At 36.4% G+C, this 24,603-nt stretch overlaps 1 protein-coding gene and 1 long non-coding RNA gene across 9 annotated transcripts in view; both read left to right on the top strand.

Annotated features, from left to right (window-relative positions):
• MBD5 (methyl-CpG binding domain protein 5) overlaps nucleotides 1–24,603 on the top strand; it is a 491,337-nt gene that overhangs the window by 245,379 nt on the left and 221,355 nt on the right. The gene's annotated exons all lie outside the window — the stretch shown is intronic.
• Nucleotides 15,912–18,785, top strand: LOC138990229 (uncharacterized). Its single transcript, XR_011466348.1, has 2 exons — nucleotides 15,912–16,346; nucleotides 17,823–18,785. It is a non-coding gene; the product is annotated as an uncharacterized lncRNA (long non-coding RNA).

A 24,603-nucleotide genomic window follows, 5' to 3' on the forward strand; every position in this document is an offset into this window, starting at 1 on the left:
CACTAATGATAGCAGTGAACATGACTAACATGCCTTCAAGAAATTCTAGTTCACTGTTCACAGACCTAGATTTGGAAGTCCAGCCCTTCATAGATGGCTCACAGGTGATGAGCAGTGTCCTAGACGTAGATGTCACATGAATGACAGTTTCTTTTTTGGAATCCATGAATTATAACAAGACCAGACACCAATAGTCTTGAGAAGTTACAGTTTAGCCCATATTCCTGAAAGTTATATGTAATTGTTCTCCTCAGTCATTTTAAGAGAAAGATCCATTTTTGAGTGTGCTTTAAGAAATTATGAAGGCTTAGGTACAAATAAATAAAGTGAGCTCAGGAAGTACATGATCACAACTGAATCTAACTCTACTGTTACAGTTCTGTTAATTATCTAGGCTACATTAAGTAAAAATAATTAAGTTTCTCTATCTTTTGTATATTAGAAAAGTCTGGACCGTGGATAGGTACCGAGGTTCATAGCTATTTTCTGTTAGAAACTTTTCTTCCTGCTTCTCCACAATTAATCACCTTATTGCTAACTATGTGAAAGAACTTTGTTGATGAAAACAGTATACTAAACCTCAGAAAAGTCTGTATGGCCTTTCCTTCTCTGCTTTCCTATTTATTGTTTGAATGAAACAAATTTATTTTTGAAAGAGACTGAACAAACTAAGCATTTTCAGTTTTGTTTTGAGTTTAATTTCTTACCAATCGGAAGATTTGAGCAAATACCCTTGCCCCTTTTTGCCCAGCTATACAGTGCAGATGATAAACCTCTACTGGATTGTACTGTGATTCATATCTCAAAATAAGAATGAGGCTTTAGAAAGTATGAACTTTGACATAGCTAGCTATTGTTTTTATTGGCCAAAAAGAATGAATTATTACAGCCACAACTATTAATTAAGCATATTCTAAGTGCCATATGCTTCATATAGATTGTTGGTGTTGGTAGTCCTCACTGTAACTCTGCATGATATGAATAATTATTGCCTAATTATATATAAAAGAATATGGTCTTCAAAAACATTAACTGACTTTTCCACAGGTATTTGAAATAGTCAATTGCACAGCTAGACTTCAAACCCATGTTTGTGTCAATCTGAATCCAGTGCTTGTTGCACCATATTACCTCTCTCTATTGGATACTAAAATACAGGAGTGGAGTGAGAAAGCTTATGCAGCCTTCAAGTCCCTGTTATGGCCTTACTCTTTTCTCCTCTTTTTAAAAAATTTACTCATTATAGGTACATGTTAATCAAATAATATTAAGTGTCCCCTCCATAGGAATCCACCTGAAGATAAGTGCTTTTAGTTCTCAGTTTCTTTAAATTTTTTCAAGTATTTAGCCACCTAATTGTAAATCATGTGTGTTTTGTCATTGCTATGTCTATGTTTACCAATGGTAGATATTATTTATTGATAGAAATTATATTTTATCATAGATGATGACTTAGCTCACTGTGCCCCAATCTTGCAATATAGTTTTAAAAATTAACATTTACCTTATTGATGTTATATAACTATTATTCACTGCAAAACTGCAAAAAGTAATACATTGTAATTACAGTTACTTTCTTTTATAGCACTTTTTATTGCCTCTGGTTTTTTTCATTCTCTGTTAAGAGCTTTCTATAATTAGAAAGAAATTTTCTTTTCACCTATTCCTTTTCCTATCTCTATCACTATTCTTTGAAACTGAGATTGATATAAATGTTCATTTTTATCCAGTTAGTTTCTTTATTAAACTTGTAGCATGTTTTCTTGCAGACTCTGCAACTGATCCCTGCCAGAAATTCATTTTAATTCTTAAAGAGCCAATGCTCTTGCTTGGAAAATTTTGCCAAAATCCACATTTATAACATCTTTTGATAGACAAATTTAAACAAAGATCTTTGCTCTTTTCCTCACAGTAAATAGCTTCTATGGTAGGAGCAGTATTTTATTTTAATTAGTAAGTATTTTAAGTAAATTAGCAATGGCTTTCAGCAGAGCTTAGAAATATGTATAATGATACCCTCTTGGTTAGTGGACCTCCAAAATATTGAAATGGTAGATGGCATCAGCTGTTCATTTGATCCCTCAAAAAAGCTATCCTTTTGCAGCATATAGAAACAGCTAGAGAAGATGGTAGCTCAAAGCCAATGAGAATATTTAGTCCCTTTAAGGAATATTGTTGTTGTTCAGTGCCTAGGTCATGTCCAACTCTTTGCAACCGAATGAACTGTAACCTGCCAGGCACCTCCGTCCATGGGATTTACTGGGTAAGAATACTAGAGTGGGTTGCCATTTCCTCCTCCAGGGGATCTTCACAACCCAGGGATGAAACCCATGTCGCCTACATTACAGGCAGATTATTTACCACTGATCCACCAGGGAAGCCCTTAAGGAATATAACAATTACTTTAAATCTACTTCAGTTTAGTTCACTCACTCAGCCGTGTCCAGGTCTTTGTGCCCCCATGGACTGCAGCACGCCAGGCCTTCCTGTCCATCACCAACACCCAGAGCCTACTCAAACTCATGTATATCATGTTGGTGATGCAGTCCAACCATCTCATCCTCTCTAGTCCCCTTTCCCTCCTGCCTTCAATCTTTCACAGCATCAGGGTCTCTTCGAATGAATCAGCTCTTCACATCAGGTGTTCAAAACATTGGAGTTTCAGCTTCAGCATCACTCTTTCCAATGAATATTCAGGACTGATTTCCTATAGCATGGACTGGCTGGATCTCCTTGCTGTCCAAGGGACTCTCAAGAGTCTTCTCCAGCACCGTAGTTCAAAAGTATCAATTCTTCAGCACTCAGTTTTCTCTATGGTCCAACTTTCACATCCATACATGACTACTGGAAAAAACATAGCTTTGACTAGAGGGACCTTTGTTGGCAAGGTAATGTCTCTGCTTCTTTATATGTTGTCTAGCATAGTCATAACTTTTCTTCCAAGGAGCAAGCATCTTTTAATTTCATGCCTGCAGTCTCCATCTACAGTGATTTTGGAACCCCAAAAAATAAAGTCAGCCACTGTTTCCATTGTTTCTCCATCAACTTGCCTTGAAGTGAGGTACCAAATACCATGATCTTAGTTTTTGAATGTTGAGTTTTAAGCCAACTTATTCACTCTCCTCTGTCACTTTCATCAAGAGGTTCTTTAGTTCTTCTTTGCTTTCTGCCATAAGGGTGGTGTCATCTGCATATCTGAGGTTGTTGATATTTCTCCCAACAGTCTTTATTGAAGCTTGTGCTTCATCCAGCCCAGCATTTTTCATGATGTACACTGCTTATAAGTTAAACAAGCAGGTGACAATATACAGCCTTGACATACTCCTTTCCCAATTTGGAACCAGTCTGTTGTTCCATGTCCAGTTCTAATTGTTGCTTTTTGACCTGCATACAGATTTCTCAGGAGGCAGGTCAGATGGTCTGGTATTCCCATCTCTTTCAGAATTTTCCACAGTTTGTTGTGATCCACACAAAGGCTTTGGCATAGTCAATAAAGCAGAAGAAGATGTTTTTCTGAAACTCTTGCTTTTTCGATGATCCAGCAGATATTGGCAATTTGATCCCTGGTTCCTCTGCCTTTTCTAAAATCAGCTTGAACATCTGGAAGTTCACAGTTGACATGCTTTTGAAGCCTGTCTTGGAGAATTTTGAGCATTACTTTGCTAGCATGTGAGATGAGTCCATTGTGCAGTAGTTTGAAAATTCTTGGGCATTGCCTTTCTATGGGATTGGAATGAAAACTGACCTTTTCTAGTCCTGTGGCCACTGCTGAGTTTTCCAGATTTGCTGGCATATTGAGTATAACACTTTCACAGCATCATGTTTAGGATTTGAAATAGCACAACTGGCATTCCATCACCTCCACTAGCTTTGTTCATAGTGATGCTTCCTAAGGCCCACTTGACTTCACATTTCAGGATGTCTGGCTTTAGGTGAGTAATCACACCATCATGGTTATCTGAGTCATGAATATCTTTTTTGTATAGTTCTTCTGTGTATTCTTGCCATCTCTTCTTAATATCTTCTGCCTCTGTTACATCCATACCATTTCTGTCCTTTATTGTGCCCATCTTTGCATGAAATGTTCCCTTGGTATCTCTAATTTTCTTGAAGAGATCTCTAGTCTTTCCCATTCTATTGTTTTCCTCTATTTCTTTGCATTGATCACTGAGGAAGGCTTTCTTATCTTTCCTTGCTATTCTCTGGAACTCTGCATTCAAATGAGTATATCTTTCCTTTTCTCCTTTGCCTTCTGCATTTTTTTTTTTCCTCAGCTATTTGTAAGGCCTCCTTGGAAAACTATTTTGCCTTTTTGCATTTCTTTTTCTTGTAGATGGCATTGGTCACTGCCTCCTGTACAATGTCACAAACCTCCGTCCATAGTTCTTCAGACATTCTGTCTATCCAATCTAATCCCTTGAATCTATTTGTCATGCCCACTGTATAATTGTAAGGGATTTGATTTTGGTCATACCTGAACTGGTTTTCCCTGCTTGCTTTGATTGAAGTCTGAATTTGGCAATAAGGAGCTCATGATCTGAGCAACAGTCAGCTCCCGGCCTTTTTTTTTTGCTGACTGTATAGAGCTTCTCCATCTTTGGCTGCAAAGAATATAGTCAATCTGATTTTGGTATTGCCCATCTAGTGATGTCCATGTGTAGAGTCTTCTCTTTTGTTGTTGGAAGAGAGTGTTTGCTATGACCAGTGCATTCTTTTGGGAAGACTCTGTTAGCCTTTTCCTGCTTTGTTTTGTACTCCAAGGCCATATTTGCCTGTTACTTCAGGTATCTCTTGACTTCCTACTTTTGCATTCTAGTCCCCTATCATGAAAACAACATCCTTTTTGGGTGTTAGCTCTAGAAGTTCTTATAGGTCTTCATAGAATCATTCAACTTCAGCTTCTTCAGCATTACTGGTTGGGGCATAGACTTGGATTACTGTGATATTGAATGGATTGCATTGGAAATGAACGGAGATCTTTCTGTCGTTTTTGAGAAATAATCCAAGTACTGCATTTTGGACTCTCTTTTGACTATGATGGCTACTCCATTTCTTCTAAGGGATTCATGCCCACAGAAGTAGAAATAGTGGTCATCTGAGTTAAATTCACCCATTCCAGTCCATTTTAGTTCACTGATTCCTAAAATGTCGATGTTCACTCTTGCTGTCTCCTGTTTGACCACTTCCAATTTACCTTGATTCACAGACCTAACATTACAGGTTCCTATGCATTATTGCTTTTTACAGCATCGGATTTTACTTCCATCACCAGTCACATCCACAACTGGGTGGTGTTTTTGCTTTGGCTCCATCTCTTCATTCTTTCTGGCATTATTTCTCCCCTGATCTCCAGTAGCATATTGGGCATCTACCAACCTGGGGAGTTCATCTTTCAGTATCCTATCTTTTTGCCTTTTCATACTGTTCATGGGGTTCTCAAGGCAAGAATACTGAAGAAGTTTGCCATTCCCTTCTCCAGTGGACCAGAACTCCACCATGACCCATCCATCTTGGGTGCCCCTACATGGCATGGCTCAGTCTCATTGAGTTAGAGAAGGCTGTGTTCCACATGATCAGATTGGTTAGTTTTCTGTGATTGTGGTTTTCATTCTGTCTGCCCTCTGATGGAGAAGGATAAGAAGCCTATGGAAGCTTCCTGATGGGAGAGACTGACTGAGGGGGAAACTGGGTCTTGTTTTCATCACTGGGGCCATGCTCAGTAAATCTTTAATCTAATTTTCTGTTGATGGGCAGGGCTGTGTTCCCTCCATTATTTGACCTGAGGCCAAACTATGGTGGAGGTAATGAAGATAATGGCAACCTCTTTCAAAAGGTCCCATGCACGTACTGCTGCCCTCAGTGCCCGCAACACTGCAGTAGGCCACCACCCCCCACCCCTCTGTCAGAGACTTCCGGATACTCACGGGAAAGTCTGGGTCAATCTCTTGTGGGGTCACTGCCCCTTTCTCCTGGGTCCTGGGGTGCACAAGGTTTTTTTTGTGCCCTCCAAGAGTCTGTTTCCCAGTCCTGTGTAAGTTCTGGCAGCTCTGTGGTGGGGTTCATGCCGACCTCCTCCAAGAGGGCTTATTCCATACCCAGGTCTACTGCCACCAGAGCCCCTGCCCTGCAGCAGTCCACTGCGGACCCGTACCTCCGCAGGAGACATTCAAAACACAGTTCTGTCTCAGTCTCTGTGGGGTGTCTGGGTCCTGGTGCACAAAAGGTTTGTTTGAGCCTTCTGAGCATCTCTGGCAGTATTTGATTCTGAACTTGATCTTGCCCCTCCTGCCATCTTGCTGGGGCTTTTCCTTTGCCCTTGGACGTGGGGTATCTCCTCAAAGTAGTTCCCACGCCATGCAGCCACCACTCCAGCCCCACGCAGCTGCCACAATTAGTCACAAATAACAGATATCTATCTTTCTCTCTTTAGTTGCTAAGTTGTGTCTGATTCTTGCGAACCTGTGGATTGTAGCCTGCCAGACTTCTCTGTCCATGGGATTCTCCAGGCAAGAATACTGGAGTGGGTTGCCATTTCCTTCTCCAGGGAATCTACCAACCCAGGAATCGAACCCGGGTCTCCTGCATTGCAGGCAGATTTTTTACCAACTGAGCTATGAGGGAAGCCCTTTAAATCTACTAAGCGCCTTTGGAATAAGTTATGTAGTGTATTGTGCATACTGAGAATATTTGGAAGTCCCACTATACCTAATGACTTATAAAATCCTAAATCCACTGGTGCTAGTAACCCCTGATGATGGAATCTATAAAAAAGAAATGAGTATGTCAGACCTTGGAAATATGTCATGTTGAGTCTATTCAAATTATGTATTAATAAATAATGTAAGTGAAATAGTGAGTGAAGATCTGCAATCAAACATTTCATATTCAATAAAGTGAGTTAAAATACACTTTAAGGGTATCTTTCAGAAAGTAGGATTCTAAACTGAACAAAAGAGAAATAAACTCAAGGTTTGCAAAACAGTGTTTCCTTTTGAAAAGTTTTTTGATGAAGAGCTATAATTAACATGTTAAATTCTACCTGATACAGTATTTATTTTTTAAAACAATGCTAAAGACTGTAGGGGAATATGAGTTAAGTATAATACTACTTTGTAAAAATAAAAATATATATCAGATGAGGACAAATTATTAAGTGTCTTTTCAGTAGAGTTATTTGGAGTTGGAGTGGAGGGATGCAACTTTTTACTTTTTATTCTCCATATAATTTGAGGTTTTTTTCAAAGTGAGTAACTGGGTTTTTTAAACTAGAAAAAAAAAAAGAGATTTTAAAGAAATTAGTATAAGATGGATAAACCTGAAGGAAAAAAAGAAAATTTAACCTTTATATCTTGTTAGTATGGCAGACTACATATCCTAACATCTCAGTATAAATGAGTAAAAAGGATCTGATAGTTTAAAAATAGTGTTTGCATGCAACTGTGAACTAGAAACATGATGTGGAAGTTGGTGATGGTTGTTCAGCCTAAGAGGTTAAAGCAAACAAACCATAGCAACAACAAAAAACTTAGGTAGAAATGCAGTTCAGTCATGTATGCCTTAGAGTATTTATTGAATCTGGTAAACCCTGGGCTTGAGTTTTCACATACGTGTTCCTTATTGAAAGAGGAACAGAAGACAGTCAAGATCCTTATATTTAAGCATGAGGTCCCCTCAGCATAGACTTCCACATCTCCATACCTTCATTGTAGGAGTACATAATAAAATCAGCCTGTCACCTCCCGCAGCACTGCAAGGAAAAATGATTGGGTCAAACCTTAGCACTGAATACAGTGAAAAGAATATCTGCTTAATCACTTTTAACCACAAGCTGATCTTGTGGATTTGCTACTGAAATTCACACTACTTAGGTGTTACAAATGATAAAATTAAAGCAAGAATTTACAGTGGTCCTAAGTTTAAAATCCCTCAAGTACCTGGCAGAAGCAAACATAAATCCCCTCTACATTCAATACAGGACTCAAAAAATTCCCACAGGTAATTTTTTTTAATGAGTTTACAATCAAAAATTTAAAAGTAAGGTGTCATAAATGAGTATCAGAAACCATATTTAAGAGAGTAAGATTTGCAAAAATCTCATAAAGTTATCAAACAAAATGAAACAAATTGTTTTAATAAAGAAATAAAGGTAATGAAAGAAGAATAATGAAGTGGGGAGACTTTACCTACCAGATGTGAAGATTTGGTATAAAGTTTTAGTAATTAAATACAGCAATATACTGGCACAAAGATAAATAGATTGGCCAGTGAAACAAGATAGCCCAAGAATATCTATGTGGTTGGTAATAACAGAGCTAGTATTATGATAAGGATTGACTATTTAATAAATGATTTGGGCTCATTGATTATTCAGTAAGGGAAAACATGACAGAAATACTTCCTATATTTTTTTAATTTAATTTAAATTTATTTTTTAAATTTACAATATTGTATTGGTTTTGCCATATATCAACATGCATCCGCCACAGGTATACACGTGTTCCCCATCCTGAATCCTCCTCCCTCCTCCCTCCCCATAGCATCCCTCTGGGTCGCCCCAGTGCACTAGCCCCAAGCATCCAGTATGGTGCATCGAACCTGGACTGGCAACTCATTTCATATATGATATTATACGTGTTTCAATGCCATTCTCCCAAATCATCCCACCCTCTCCCTCTCCCACAGAGTCTAAAAGACTATTCTATACATCAGTGTCTCTTTTGCTGTCTCTTGTACAAGATTATTGTTACCATCTTTCTAAATTCCATATATATGCGTTAGTATACTGTATTGGTGTTTTTCTTTCTGGCTTACTTCACTCTGTATAATAGGCTCCAGTTTAATCCACAGCTGTGGTACATATACACAATGGAGTATTACTCAGCCATTAAAAAGAATGCATTTGAATCAGTACTTCCTATATTTTTAATTGGATTTTTCTTTCAAATGATCCTTTATTTCTAAGCCTCTTACCTGTCTATCCACCTGCCCACTTATCAAATGAGGCAAAATCCACTACTTTGTATTGCTCATTTATTGTTTTGGTGGGGGGGAATTAAGGAGAAAATTTAAATTGTTACACTGGAAGAGTTAACCTCTGTGCTGACTCACTCCCATATCTGTGTCTACTTCCACCCAATCCATTAGTCCCTTCTGTGTCTGACCTTTGACACAGTCGTTACGTTACATTCATCATTCTTCTATATTATCAAGTAGATACTATATTATCTACTTAAGAGTTCCTGCTGATAGTTTTCCCCAGACATGATTCATATAAACATATATCTTTTTGTTGTTGTTGATAAATCTTTTTAAATTGTGCCCTGTTTTAACTGTGAATCTTTTTGCACAGTATTATTAGTTACCTTACTCTTTTTCTCCCCTTTGCTGTTACCATCTAAATCAGTGGTTCTCAAGCAAGGCTAGTTTTTTCTCCTGAATGAACATTTGGCAATGTCTAGTGACATTTGGGGTGGTTATGGGTGCAATATGATATGAGGCCAGGAATGCTGCTATGCATCAGACAATGCGCTGGACAGCCTCCCACAACAAAGAATTATCTCCCCCAAAATGTAAATAGTTGAGAAACCTTGCCCTGTATAACTGCCTATCTAGATAATTTCTTATCATTCTTATCTTCTTTCTGTTTTTGGCACTTCTGGATGTACCTGCCCTTCTAAGCCATCTTCCTAATGTGATATATACTGTGTTCTGAATTCTGTTACTACAACTAAAGCCTAGCCATGAGATGGCCTTTATCTTCACTGGGTGCCACAAAATAATACAGAAAGTGGAAAGTGGAATGGCAGAAATAGGTTTCCCTGTCCTGCTTTCCTGTATCAGATGTTTTCACCCTGTAGATTATGATCTTTAGGCAAATTAATGAAACACACATAGTGATGCTGCCTTATTTTTCATTCCCAGACTATATGGGAAAAAACATTTACTGGGTGGCTAGTTATGTGTGCCAGTCATTATACAAAGCTAGTGTTTGCAGCAGTTTAGCTCATTGACCCTCAAAAAAAAACCTTTCTAAGAGAAAGGTTATTATTATTAATTTTTAGAGGAAAACGGGGACTTAGAAACTAAATGAACGGAAATGCCATGCTCAGTTTCACACAGAAATCGGGATTTGATCCCAAGACTTCAAGTTTAGTGTTCTTTCTACCATCCCACTCGACCACTTGAGACTTTTATTACTTGCAACATGTCTGTTTTATGTAGTTCTTTCTTAAGATTTGGTTCTGTTTTCCAGAAAATAAACTATTTGAAAAATAGTGTGGCTTAAAAAAAAAAAAAAAGTCCTCTTTTCATGCTTTCCTTTATTTCTTAAAGGAGTATTTTAGAGCAGTTGTACATTCACAACAAAATTAAGAGAAAGTTACAGAGATTTCTCATATAACCCCTGATGCCACATATGCATAACCTATGCCATTATCAGTATCACTAACCAGAATGGTAACATTTTTTTACCCAGCCTGAACCTACACTGACACAGCATAATCACTACATTAGTCTTTACTCTTGGTACATTTCATAGGTTTGACCAAAGTATAATGACGTATATCCACCATTATGTTACTGAGTATTTTCACTGCCCTAAAAAGTCTTTTGCTGCACTCTGTATACTCATCCCTATACACACCTCATCCCTGGCAACCACTGATCTTTTTACTTTCTCCATAGTTTTGCATTTTCCAGATATCTTAGAATCATACACTAGGTAGCCTTTTCAGATTGGCAGTTTTTACTTAGCATGCATCTAAGATTCCTCTGTGTCTTTTTAAGGCCTAATACATCATTTCTTTTTATCACTGAATAATACTGTTATCTGTTGTCTGGATATACAGTACTTGATCCATTCATCACTAAGGGACATCTTGGTTGCCCCCAAGCTTTGACAATTAAAAAAATGCTACTGTAAACTCGTATGTACAGATTTTTCTGTGAGCCTTAAGTTTTCTACTCGTTCAGGTAAATACCAAGGATCGACAGGGTTACATAATAAGAATATGTTTAGTTTTTTAAGAAACCACCAAACTGTCTTCCAAAGTGGCTGTACCATTTTCCATCCCCACTGGCAATGTATGAGAGTGACCTTTGCTCTACACCTCCCCAGCGTTTGATGTCAGTATTCACATTTTGGCCATTCTAATAGTGTAGTGGTATCTCATTGTTTTAATCTGCATTTCCCCTTTTCTTCATTTTTCACCCTGCCATAATTCAGGGTGCCAGTGCTATGGGTAAAAAATACTTAACAAATATTCTTTAAAAAGGAAAAAACACAAACAGGTTGGTGGCAGATGAGCATAAAGAGGAAAGGTAGGAATGCTGGACTTCTTCAAAACAATATAAGAAACCTGCCAGAGCAGTTATTTCAAACAGAAAAGGCTAGGTTTGCATTATAAATTAGGACTTTGCTTATATTTCCTTTTGACTCAAGAAATACTGTGTTGTGGAAGCCCTTACTGCTTGATGTATTTGAATCATTTATTTTACTGATTTGTATCTTCTTGTTGCAGTGAGATTAAATGTCATGGTGAGTAAAGAAAGGCAAGACCTCCCATGCATTGTGGACTTCCTTGTGACTCACCATTCTTGTTATCATCAAAATAATAAATGATTGGTCTTCATTCTCATAATATTTTGGTCTGTATGACCATTTTGATGAAATGAGAAAAGTCATTTGAAAATATTCAAGAACTATTCAAATATAAAAGAAAGTTTTCAGTAGCTTACTATACCTAATAAGCACTTGTCTATATTAATTGATTTAAAGCATACATTTTACATTTTTATTCAGTTTAAAGTGGCTGTTAGTCCTGGTTTTTTCTTAGAGTTGCGGTCATTTTTCAGAAGAATTATTCCTAATTTTAATTGAAATTAGAGTTCTATTTTAATTTTAGTTCTGCATGTGTAACTTAAAACAGTAAATGTAAAAGCATATCAAAAGTAATATTTTAAATGTATATTTATTCAATAGTTAATGCAAATATTGATTTCTTCTAACATTTTACTTACCTGTGTCAAGAGTGCAAGTCATTTTGAGAGGGGGGATAAGTTGTCATAACCTGTGCAACTCCTGCCTTGCTTTCATCAGTAGGAAATCATGGATGAAGTATTAAGTATATTAGAGACATGAATATATTTTAGAGGTTATGTGAATGATGTTACTAAAAATTATTCTCAATTAAGTGTGCTCATTTTTGTTACACCTCACCCATGCAAGAAAGAGTTTGGATAGATCTGGAGGCATGGTTGGCTGTCACAGTGGTTGGAGGAAACTACTCCTTAGGTGAGCACTCTGAAAGATATTGATTCATATTTCTACTTATAAACAAGTGTAAGACACTAGGTAACTTTGTGAGAGATCTCTGAGAGTTCAGGGATTTCCAAGGCTAAATCTTTAAACTGAACAAACCTCCTCCACTCATGAGGATGTTTATTGAATATATCAAATTTACCTATGTCACATGGCAATAGGTGTTTGAACAATGTTTTCTGAACTGTTCCTGGACGCATTTTTCTCCAGTGATGGCCCTTAAGAAAAGAGTGCAGAAATGGAAAAAGGGACTTAATCTCTTTATTATTAGGAGATTATTAACACAGAGATACTGAAACTCAACATCAACAATTGGTTTAAATCCAGGTAAAGTGAAAGTGAAGTCTCTCAGTCATGTCCAACTCTTTGCGGCCCCGTGGACAGTAGCCCAACAGGCTCCACCGTCCATGGGATTTTCCAGGCAAGAATACTGGAAAATTTCCTTCTCCAGGGGATCTTCCCAACCCAGGGATAGAACCTGGGTATCCTGCATTGCAGACAGACACTTTACTGTCTGAAGGGCTTACTAAATATCCTAGTATTTTATCTGGTAAAAGACCAAGATTCAAAGCTAGAGAACTCTAGTTGGAGATTGTCATACTACCATCCACACCATAGACTGAGAAAATTGATAAAGGGAATTGACACATATTGACCAACTGCTATTTGCTAGACATTATAATGAAAAGGTACTATGGATATATTCATTCATTTGTAAAATAAAATTTTGCTATGATATATGGTAGGAAAACTACTGGAGAATATGTAGCTCCTTTAACCCAAGAACATCCAATGTGATGAACGAGACACAAAAGCAGTCAATTGTAACTACATATGATAAATACTGTTATGTGGAATACATATTGGTGCAGTGGGGGCATACACATTTATTCCTGACGTGAATAACTGGGAGGTCTGGAAATGCTTTTAACAGAGAATGTGACATGAGTCTATTTATATCACCTAATGTTCAAAAAACTGTGTTGTACATATTTATAGATGAAACTGAAGTACAGAAAGACTGCCTAATCTATATAGCGCAGCTGGGAAAGAATCCGCCTGCAATGCAGGAGACCCCCTTCAGGGGTTCAGAAGATCCCCTGGAGAAGTGATAGGCTACCCACTCCAGTATTCTTGGGCTTCCCTGGTGGCTCAGATGGTAAAGAATCCTCCTGCAATGAGGATGTAAGATCGCCAAGCAATTTTAAAGACACAATTGAGGTTTTAAATAAAAATATATCTTGGCCCAAATCTTTACAATTATGGTGTATGTTGTGTGTGTGTGTGAGAGAGAGAGACCACTGAGAGATGGTTGGCAGGGGTGGGGGTGGGTGGGAGGGGGACGGGGGTTGGGAGAGGAAAACAGAAAGGAGAAATCTAGAAAAGCAGGTAGGATAAAAGGTTATAAATACTTGAAAGTTAATAAATCTTTTCCTGCTTGCCTGCTCAGCTTCATGGCCAATTTTTTGTGCTGTTTTATAAATTGGGAAAGGAGGAGAACTGAAAGAAGCTGAGAGATCTTGATTGATTACATTAGGAAGTTAAAGGGAGAAAAGAATCAATCCAGAAGGAGTGAAGAAGATGTTGTATTGGAGAAAAATGTCATATTGGAGGGAACTTGGAGAGAGAGTTTGAGGAAGACTGGGAGTGTAAGATGAGATTCTGGGGCATGCACCCTGCTCTGGGCAAAAGAGAATTTTAAGCTGTTTTATCGTGCATTAACAATTAAATCCTACATAGTGCTTCTTCATGAGAGTTCAGTAAACTTTTAAAATCTCGTTTCACTGAAGTGCTTTTGGGATATAGGCTGATGTTTTCTTTGTTTGTTTTTATGGTATTATGAGTATTATGAGTCTGCCCAAAAGGCAGCTTGGCTTTATATTGTTGTTTAGTTGCTCAGTCGTGTCCAACTCTTTGTGACCCCATGGACTAACCCACCAGGCTCCTCTGTCCATTGAATTTCCCAGGCAAAAATACTGGAGTGGGTTGCCATTTCCTCCTCCAGGGAATATTCCTGACCCAGGGATCAAACCCACATCTCCTGCTTGGCAGGCAAATTCTTTACCGCTGAGCCATCTGGCTTTATATAAGTTACTTCTAATTTCTCTACCAGAACTCCAGCAATTTTACAGTTTCTACTAAACATTTTGTAAGACAAATACATACTTGTTCCACTGTATAGATGTATCATAATTCAGAAATCACGTATCATTGAACACCTAGGTTGTTACAGTGTTTTATCATAAATAGAGCTTGTAAATGTTTTTCATGTTATCAGATAGAAAAATAAACTGCTAGAAATATACTTGCTTGTTAAAAGGTATCACATTTAAAGATCGTTGGTTGTTATCTTCAAGTTACTTTTCAGAAAACTGTATGAATATATGCATATAAATGTGTGCTAATTTTTTCCCAAAGTTCTAATGTAAACATTTCAAGCTTTTTGTCTTTGCTATTCTGATTGATGAAGAGTAGGATTTTTTTTTAATTAAACATATTTTTTGAGTCCTTGCTCTATAGATTGGACACAGGCCTAACTTCTGGGAATAGACAAGTTCCTTATTCTTGTGGAGCTTACATTGTATAGTGTGCATGAAGTTATAGCCTTAGGGTAAGAAAAACAGGTTAGGAAAGAGAAGAAAAAAATACTTAAATGCATTTGCAAAGAAGGGAGGATTAGAGGATGATCCAGATGGTGGCTTGGACTAGGGTAGCGGAGGACAGAAGATTTTCAAGAAAAGTGAGAAAGATTTTCTCTTTTTGTTTTAATATCAGAATAAGGCAAAGATAATACAAATCTGAAAAGTTATAGACCAGTTTCACAGGAACAGTATGATGCAAAACTCCTAAATAAAGTATTGGCAAATTGAAGTAATGTTTGTGTGTGAGTGTTAGTATCTCCAGACTGTATAGGTTTTATGAAAGGAATTCAAGAATAGTTCAGTCCTTTAAAAAAAAAAAAAAACTATCAAAGTAATCTACTACATTGAATAAATTAAAGTGGAAAATTATATGATCAACACAATAAATGTGAAAAGAACATTCAATTAGATCCAGCAATAATTATAAGAAAAATTTAAATGAGTAAAGGAAAAACCAGCACGGATGCCATTTGAAAGTCTGAATAAAATAAAATGTTGCCTATTATTCCAGCTTTTCCACATATTCAAAGTTCTACCCAATACAGTAAATAAAATAGAGAGAAATGTACAGATTGGCTAGCAAAATACAAAATGTCATTATTTGCGGATGTTACTGTTATCTGTGTAGAATTAAAAGAACATATCAGCAAACTTGCTGGGTAAAAAATAAACTCTCAAAATCAGTAACTCTCCCGTCTACTACTAATCAGCTTTTTAAAAAGATAAAAAGGATATTAGTAATAACAAAAATTATACCAAGAATAAACATAAAAAGAATGTTCTGAACAGTATATCTGAAGAAAATTATAAAATTACAAAGCTTTGATGAAAGAGATTTAAAAACACATTAACAGATATATATTGGTTTGACTATTTATAAAAAAGATGCAACATAACACAGAAGCATTTCAAATTAAACATGGGAAAATGAGTCAATATTTATTCAGTAAATTACTGTGGATTATTCAATAAATAGTATTGTGGAAATTTGGAATGAAATTAATAACACTAGTCTCATAATTTACACCACAGTAAAGATCAAAAGGATTAAATTTGCAGTTTTTCTCACCTTATTTTTCACTATGAAATATTTCAGATAAACTACAGAGTAAGTACCTTTAAATGATTTTTTTCTCACTTATAAAAAAAGAAACAGTATATTACTGACAAAGCTAAAACCCATTTTCTATCCCTTGTCCAGTCTTCCCATTTCAGAAGTAACCACTGTTCTGAAATTAATATGTTGAAACGCATGGGTGTTTTTATATATTTTCTAAATGTATATTGATAAACAGTATTCATTAATTTTGTTAAACTTACATTTAAGTCCATGTTCATCTGCAGGGCTTAAATCCGCCTGGAATGTGCGTTGCATATGATTTAAGGTATGGGATCTAATTTTTCCACATGAATAGCATTTTGTCCAAAAGAGCCCATTCTATTTCCACTGATTTTAATAGTATAACTTCTGTGAGGTTTACTAGCATTACCAGCTTTGTATGCTTTTTTGTTGCTATTGTGTACTTTCTTTCCTATTACATTTTCTACTGTTTATATTTATTTGAGACTCTTCTTGTTCTTAATTTTGTTCTAATTTCATTTTTACCAGACTTCCTTCATGAAATACCATGTTACTTTAGTTGTTACATTAGGGTTTTATATGTAGATAAGTTTATCATTAGCAATAATGATAATTCCAGATCTTTTCTAATATTTGTATCATGATTTTCTCATTCAGGTCTATTGGCTAATTCTTAAACAATAATGAAAAGTGTGCAGTTTCTTATTTTCTTAGAGTATTTAAAATAGAAATAGCTAGTGAACTGCATCAAATAACTTGAATCATTTATGGTGATAATCATATGAGGTGGGTTTACCTCATGTCAATTTAATAGTGCAGGCATGCTTGGTCATTCAGTCATATCCAGCTCTTTGCAATAGTATGGACTGTAGCCCACCAAGCCAGTATCCTTGTCCATGGAATTTTTCGGCAAGGATACTGGAGTGGATTGCCCTTTCCTACTCCAGGAATTTAATAGCATATTTTCTTACATTAGATAGATATCTCACAATTCCCATGTAAAATCTCTTTGATCATATATTTGATTAGCTTATTTTAAAAATCTAATTTCTGTGTAGGTAGACCAGGAATTTGTCCTTTTACTTATATCTTTTGCCCTTAGTTTCTGGTAGAGTGCCTGACGTAGAGTAAACACGTGGCAAATATTTACTGAATTAAAGAATAGATGAGATAACTTTACAGTTTCTCTTTTTATCTTGTCATTGTCATGTTTTTTACCACAATATAGTAGTTTCAAAAACTGTATTTAAAGACTTTTCTTCTTTCTCTAAGTCCTTCAAATTAGTTAAGTAGCACTGGAACTATCTGTTTTATTGGTCTTAAAAAGAGCTAGCTTTTGTTGTGGTTGTTAAAGTCTGACTTTGAGGGTTCTGTTGCATTCATTTCTATTTTTTATCACAGTCTCCTTTTTTTGCTCTTTTTCTTTAGGTTTATATTACTATTCTTTTCTGACTTTTTAAATTAAATGCATGGTATATACATTAAAAACTTTATTTTTTTAACAAATGGATTTAAAGTTCTACATTTTCTTCAGAGGTCAATTTGTTTCTAAATAGTCTACAATTTATTTCTGCTTTAATACAGATATTATTTAGGAAAATGCTTTTTTTTTAGTTCTAAGGGTTTATTGGGTTTTGTTGTGGATTTACATTTTATTTCTTAATTTAGATAACGTGGTCTTTTGTTATGGATTTATAGTTTTATTTTTTAGTTTAGATAATGTGGAAAACCATGGAAACAGTGGCTGACTTTATTTTTTTTGGCTCCAAAATCACTGCAGATGGTGATTGCAGCCATGAAATTAAAAGACGCTTACTCCTTGGAAGGAAAGTTATGACCAACCTAGATAGCGTATTCAAAAGCAGAGATATTACTTTGCCAACAAAGGTCCATCTAGTCAAGGCTATGGTTTTTCCAGTGGTCATGTATGGATGTGAGAGTTGGACTGTGAAGAAAGCTGAGTGCCGAAGAATTGATCTTTTGAACTGTGGTGTTGGAGAAGACTCTTGAGAGTCCCTTAGACTTCAAGGAGATCCAACCAGTCCATCCTAATGGAAACCAGTCCTGGGTGTTCATTGGAAGGACTGATGCTGAGGCTGAAATTCCAATACTTTGGCCACCTGATGAGAAGAGTTGACTCATTGGAAAAGACTCTGATGCTGGGAGGGATTGGGGCCAGGAGGAGAAGCGGACAACAGAGGATAAGATGGCTGGATGGCATCACCAACTCCATGGACATGAGTTTGGGTGAACTCTGGGAGTTGGTGATGGACAGGGAGGCCTGGCGTACTGCAATCCATGGGGTCAAAAAGAGTCAGACACTACTGAGCAACTGAACTGAACTGAACTGAATGTGGTCTGTATAATTTCTACTTGGGAAATTTATTGAAACTTCCTCTATGGTGTAATATATAATCACTTTCTATGAGCATCTAAATATAATACATATTCTCTGTTGATTCAGTTCGATTTTTCCGCCATGTATTTTTGACTACTGGATTATTGATTTATGAGAGCACTCTAGTTTCCTGCCATAGTTGTGGATATGATTATTTCTCCTGGTATTTGTGTGTGTGTGTGTGTGTGTATGCATATACATATATTGTTAATAGTGTGTGTGTGTGTGTGTGTGTGTGTGTGTGTGTGGAGAGAAAACATTTTTCTAAATATGACTGAAGATTATTATGTATTTTTTATTTTCAGCATGTCTATCGTATTGATTAAAGTAGGCATTTTTAAACTAGCATATCACTGGGTTTTCTTTTTTTCCTTCCTTTTTTTTTGATCAGAATCATTATCTTTTAATGGAAAAATAAAATTCATTAGTATGCATTATGACTGTTGATGTACTTGTATTCTTGCACTGTTTCCTGCCTTGTAGTTGTTTAATGTTTTTAGTTACTTTTTTGTGTATTTGTTCACCTTATTTTTTTTTTCCTGCTTTCTGTTGAACATACCTAATTTTCTTTTTTACATTGGTTTTTCTTTTGGTGATTTGGAAATTTTGTATTCTATTTTCATTTTTGTCCACCTCCATATAGGTAAACTTTTGTTTCCTAATAAAGTATAGAGGTAATCAGTACATCCTAACAAAACAAAAACCTTAACATTTTCCTCTCTTTCTCTCTCCTCACAGCCATTATAGATTAAATTTCATCTTGCTAATGTAGAACAGTAAGCTTGCATGTGGTTTTGCTCAGTATTCTTCCTTGACGCTCATCTTTCCATCAGTCTGTCCATTTTTTCCATTTGCTAGACTATATTTTAGTTTGACAAACATGTGAGTGCCTAGTCAGCTCTCCTGAGTGAGATATGCCATTTCTTACATTCTCTAGTTTTCATTTTTCTTGAGTCCTTCTCTATTGCTAGATGCTGAAGCTCAAATAATCATCCAAAAAGGGTAATATGGAATTCTTGTGTGCCTGAGAGACTTTTTTTACTCGACTTTCATATTTGAAAACTGCTTTTGTTAGATTCTGAGTTCAAAATCATTTTCTCACAAATTTAAGATACTGCCCCATTTCTTTCAGGATGCTGATCTGATGTTTAACTTGTTTCTTCCTTCTGAAGCCTGTAAGATCTCTTTACCTGGTGGTCTAAATCTTCATAAAGATACATCTCATTGTGGGTATTTTTAAATCTATTGTTCTTGGCATACAGGTCTCCTTAAATTCGAGGTCTTATATCATTTTTGTTTCTTACAATCTACCTTCTGTTATCACGATGATTGTTTCTTTTGTGTCCTGCTTTTTTTCCTCATTCTGAGACTTCACTGAATGGTAATCCTTTAGAATCAGTCCTCTGTAACTCTTATTATATTCTTCATTCTGTTTTTAATTTGGTTTTTAAAGATTTTCTCTACTTTCTAAACTCTGCTTTATCACTTCTACTTCTCCGTCTACTTTCATTCTTTCTGCAGTTACTAAGCTCCCTTTCCCACTGATAGATAGCCCCTCATCTTCTTTCTTTACTGTATATTTTTCCCTTTGAAAAAGTACTTCATTCCTAGTATTTTAATGTGTTCTCAAGAGAGAGGAAAGAGATAGGGATATGAGTTCAACCTATCATTTCATAGCAGAAACACATCTTAAGAGCATTTAACTGCCTTTATTCTTTTTAAAGCATGAAATCTGCAATTTATGTTTTTACTTCCTCTTTGGAGAATGATTTTTAGTCTCTTGATAATATTATTTATTCTGTTTATCTTTAATCAGTAGTTTCCAGTTTTATTGCCCTGTGATTAGTGGCTGGCCTATAAATTTATTAATTTTTATAATTCAATCAAGTTTTCTTTATAGTACAGTTCAGTTCAGTCGCTCAGTCGTGTCCGACTCTTTGCGACCCCATGAATCGCAAGCACACCAGACCTCCTTGTCCATCACCAACTGCCAGTCTACCCAAACCCTTGTCCATTGAGTCGGTGATGCCATCCAGCCATCTCATCCTCTTTCGTCCCCTTCTCCTCCTGCCCCCAGTCTTTCCCAGCATCAGGGTCTTTTCCAATGAGTCAGCTCTTCCCATCAGGTGGCCAAAGTATTGGAGTTTCACCTTCAACATCAGTCCTTCCAATGAACACCCAGGACTGATATTATAGGATGGACTGGTTGCATCTCCTTGCAGTCCAAGGCACTCTCAAGAGTCTTCTCCAACACTACAGTCCAAAAGCATAAATTCTTCAGCACTCAGCTTTCTTTATAGTCCAACTCTTACATCCATACATGCCTACTGGAAAAACCATAACCTTGACTGGATGGACCTTTGTTGACAAAAGTAATGTCTCTGCTTTTTAATATGCTGTCCTGGTTGGTCATAAGTTTGCTTCCAAAGAGTAAGCGTCTTTTAATTTCATGGCTGCAGTCACTATCTGCGGTGATTTTGGAGCCCAAAGAAATAAAGTCAGCCACTGTTGCCCCATCTATTTGCCATGAAGTGATGGGACCGGATGCCATGATCTTAGTTTTCTGAATGTGTATAATCAATTTTTATAAACATTATATGGGAGTTTAAATAAATACATTTCTATTATATACAAAATTATGTACACCCATTTTATTGGTTAATCCTTTATTTACTTCTGGATGCTTGTTAAATGACTGTATGAGTGAAGTTATTTTACCAAAGCAATTATTTCCATCTTTTTGTGGTTTCCTTGAATTTCAGATAGCTTTGTTTTGTCTCCTATTTTAACGCGATGTTATTTGTACTGTGTTGTTTTCGTTCACTCAGTCGTGTCCAACTCTTTGTGACCTCATGGACTGCAGCACACCAGGCTTCCCTATCCTTTCACTATCTCCCAGAGTTTGCTCAAACTCATGTCCATTGAGTCAGTGATGCCATCCAACCATCTCGTCCTCTATTACCCTCTTCTCCTCCTGCCCTCAATCTTTCCCAGCATCATGGTCTTTTCCAATGAGTTGGCTCTTCACATGAAGTCAGTTGCCAGTGTATTGGAATTTCAGCTTCAGCATCAGTTATTCCAATGAATATTAATTTCCTTTACAATTGACTGGTTTGATCTCCTTACTGTCCAAGAGACTCTTAAGAGTCTTCTCTAGCACCACATTTCGAATAAAAGTTCATAAAATGTGTGTGTGTGTGTGTATCCTTATTGTAGATATAATACTTCAAATCAATTTTTTAATCCACTTTGTCAGTGAAAATACTTTTGCTTTGATCTCTACAGTTGTGCTATTATTAATGTTGACACTTTTCCTTTTTTGTTTGTATTTATCTATGTTTATCTTTTTCTTCAATTTAAACCTTTGCTTAAAAATTTTTAAGATGTGAATATTGTAGCATATAATTTTTTATATACCATAAAATTACTTTCATATAGCATAGAAAGGGGCATAGAAATAGATTTTGTTCTTTAGGGTAGGCTAAGGGTCTTATTTTTGTAGACAAAGAAGTGCATGTTTTCATTGTTATTATGAGAAGTATATTTCTTTCCATGTTCTGCATTTTTTACACTTATTTTTAGTAAACATTTCTCTTTTCCTCTTTTGTTATATCTCTTATATGTGCCCTGAGAAGTGAGAATGCTTGAATTCACCTGTGTCCCTTACACCTATGAGAACTTCACTTTCATCACATATACTTATTAGTGCTGGACTGATTTTTCTTCCAGTTTTATTTAGATATAATTGACATATTAATACAGCACTGAATAAGTTTAACATGTACAGGATAATGGTTTGACTTACCTGCATCATGAAATGATTATCACACTAAGTTTAGTAAACATCTATCATCTCATAAAATTAAAGAAATAGAAGGAAAAAATATTTTTCTTTGTGATGAGAACTCTTAGGATTTACTCTTTTGACAGTTTTCATGTGTAATATACAGTGGTGTTAATTATTTATTTATCATATTATACATTACATCCCTAGTGCTTAACAGCAGAAGTACCTTTATCCAGTTCTCTCTTCCCCTACCCTTGCTGCTAGTAGTCACAAATCTGAATTCTTTTTCTATGAGGTATTTTTTGATCTGTTTGTTTTTAAAGTGTAATTGACCTACAACACTGTTGGTTCCTGTTACATAACATAATGATTTGATATGTTTATATATTACAAAGTGATCACAGTAAGTCTAAGTTATCTTCTATCACCATACAAAGATATTTCATAGTTATTAACTGTATTCCCCACAATTTCATACCCTAATTTATTTTGCAACTGGAAATTTGCTTAATCTCCTTCACCTAGTTCTTCTACACCACCATCCCGCCTCTGCCACCTCCCCTCTGGCAACCAACTGGTTCTCTGTATCTGTAAGTCTGTTTCCCTTTTGTTATGTTTGTTCACTTGTTTTTCCGATTTCAGATATTAAATATAAGTGAAATCATGTGATATTTTGCCTTTCTCTGTCGGACAAATGTCTCTGCCTGACATTTCATTTAACTTTATACCCTTTGCTCCATCCGTATGATTGCTATTGGCAAGATTTCATTCTTTTTATGGCTGAACAGTAATCCATTATATATTCTTTATCCATTTATCTGTCAATGGAGAATTAAGCAGCTTCTGTAACTTGGCTATTCTAAACAATGCTGCAGTGAACGTTGGGGTGCATGTATCTTATTGTCTTTTTTATTTATTATTTTTATTTTCTTTGGATATATTAATATAACCAAGAATGGAATTGCTGGATCAATATGGTAGTTCCATTTTTACTTTTTGTGTTTTTTTTTTAGGAAACTTCATACTATTTTCCATAATGGCTGCACTGATTTTTATTCCTCCCAACAGTACTTGAGAGTTCTCTTTTCTCCATATTCTTGAGAATTCTTGTTATTTGTTGTCTTTTTGAAAATAGCCATCCTGACAGGTGTAAGGTGATATCTCATTTTGATTTTTATTTCCCTAACAATTGCACTCATCTCACATGCTAGTAAAGTAATGCTCAAAATTCTCCAGGCCAGGCTTCAGCAATACGTGAACTGTGAACTTCGTGATGTTCAAGCTGGTTTCAGAAAAGGCAGACGAACCAGAGATCAAATTGCCAACATCCGCTGGATCATAGAAAAAGCAAGAGAGTTCCAGAAAAACATCTATTTCTGCTTTATTGACTATGCCAAAGCCTTTGACTGTGTGGATCACAATAAACTGTGGAAAATTCTGAAAGAGATGGGAATACCAGACCACCTGACCTGCCTCTTGAGAAAGCTGTATGCATGTCAAGAAGCAACAGTTAGAACTGGACATGAAACAACAGACTGGTTCCAAATAGGAAAAGGAGTACGTCAAGGCTGTATATTGTCACCCTGCGTATTTAACTTATATGCAGAGTACATCATGAGAAACGCTGGGCTGGACAAAGCACAAGCTGGAATCAAGATTGCCAGGAGAAATATCAATAACCTCAGATATGCAGATAACACCACCCTTATGGAAGAAAGTGAAGAGGAACTAAAAAGCCTCTTGAGGAGAGTGAAAAAGTTGGCTTAAATCTCAGCATTCAGAAAGCGAAGATCATGGCATCTGGTCCCATCACTTAATGGGAAATAGATGGGGAAACAGTGGAAACAGTGGCAGACTTTATTTTTGGGGGGCTCCAAAATCACTGCAATGGTGACTGCAGCCATGAAATTAAAAGATGCTTACTCCTTGGAAGGAAAGTTATGACCAACCTAGATAGCATATTGAAAAGCAGAGACATTACTTTGCCAACAAAGGTCCGTCTAGTCAAGGCTATGGTTTTTCCAGTGGTCATGTATGGATGTGAGAGTTGGACTGTGAAGAAAGCTGAGCGCCAAAGAATTGATGCTTTTGAACTGTGGTGTTGGAGAAGACTCTTGAGAGTCCCTTGGACTGCAAGGAGATCCAACCAGTCCATTCTGAAGGAGATCAGCCCTGGGATTTCTTGGAAGGAATGATGCTAAAGCTGAAACTCCAGTACTTTGGCCACCTCATGTGAAGAGTTGACTCCCTGGAAAAGACTCTGATGCTGGGAGGGATTGGGGGCAGGGGGAGAAGGGGACGACAGAGGATGAGATGGCTGGATGGCATCATTGACTCGATGGACGTGAGTCTGAGTGAACTCCGGAAGTTGGTGAT

Source organism: Bos mutus, chromosome 2, assembly GCF_027580195.1.
Source record: "Bos mutus isolate GX-2022 chromosome 2, NWIPB_WYAK_1.1, whole genome shotgun sequence".
Lineage (NCBI taxonomy): Eukaryota > Metazoa > Chordata > Mammalia > Artiodactyla > Bovidae > Bos > Bos mutus.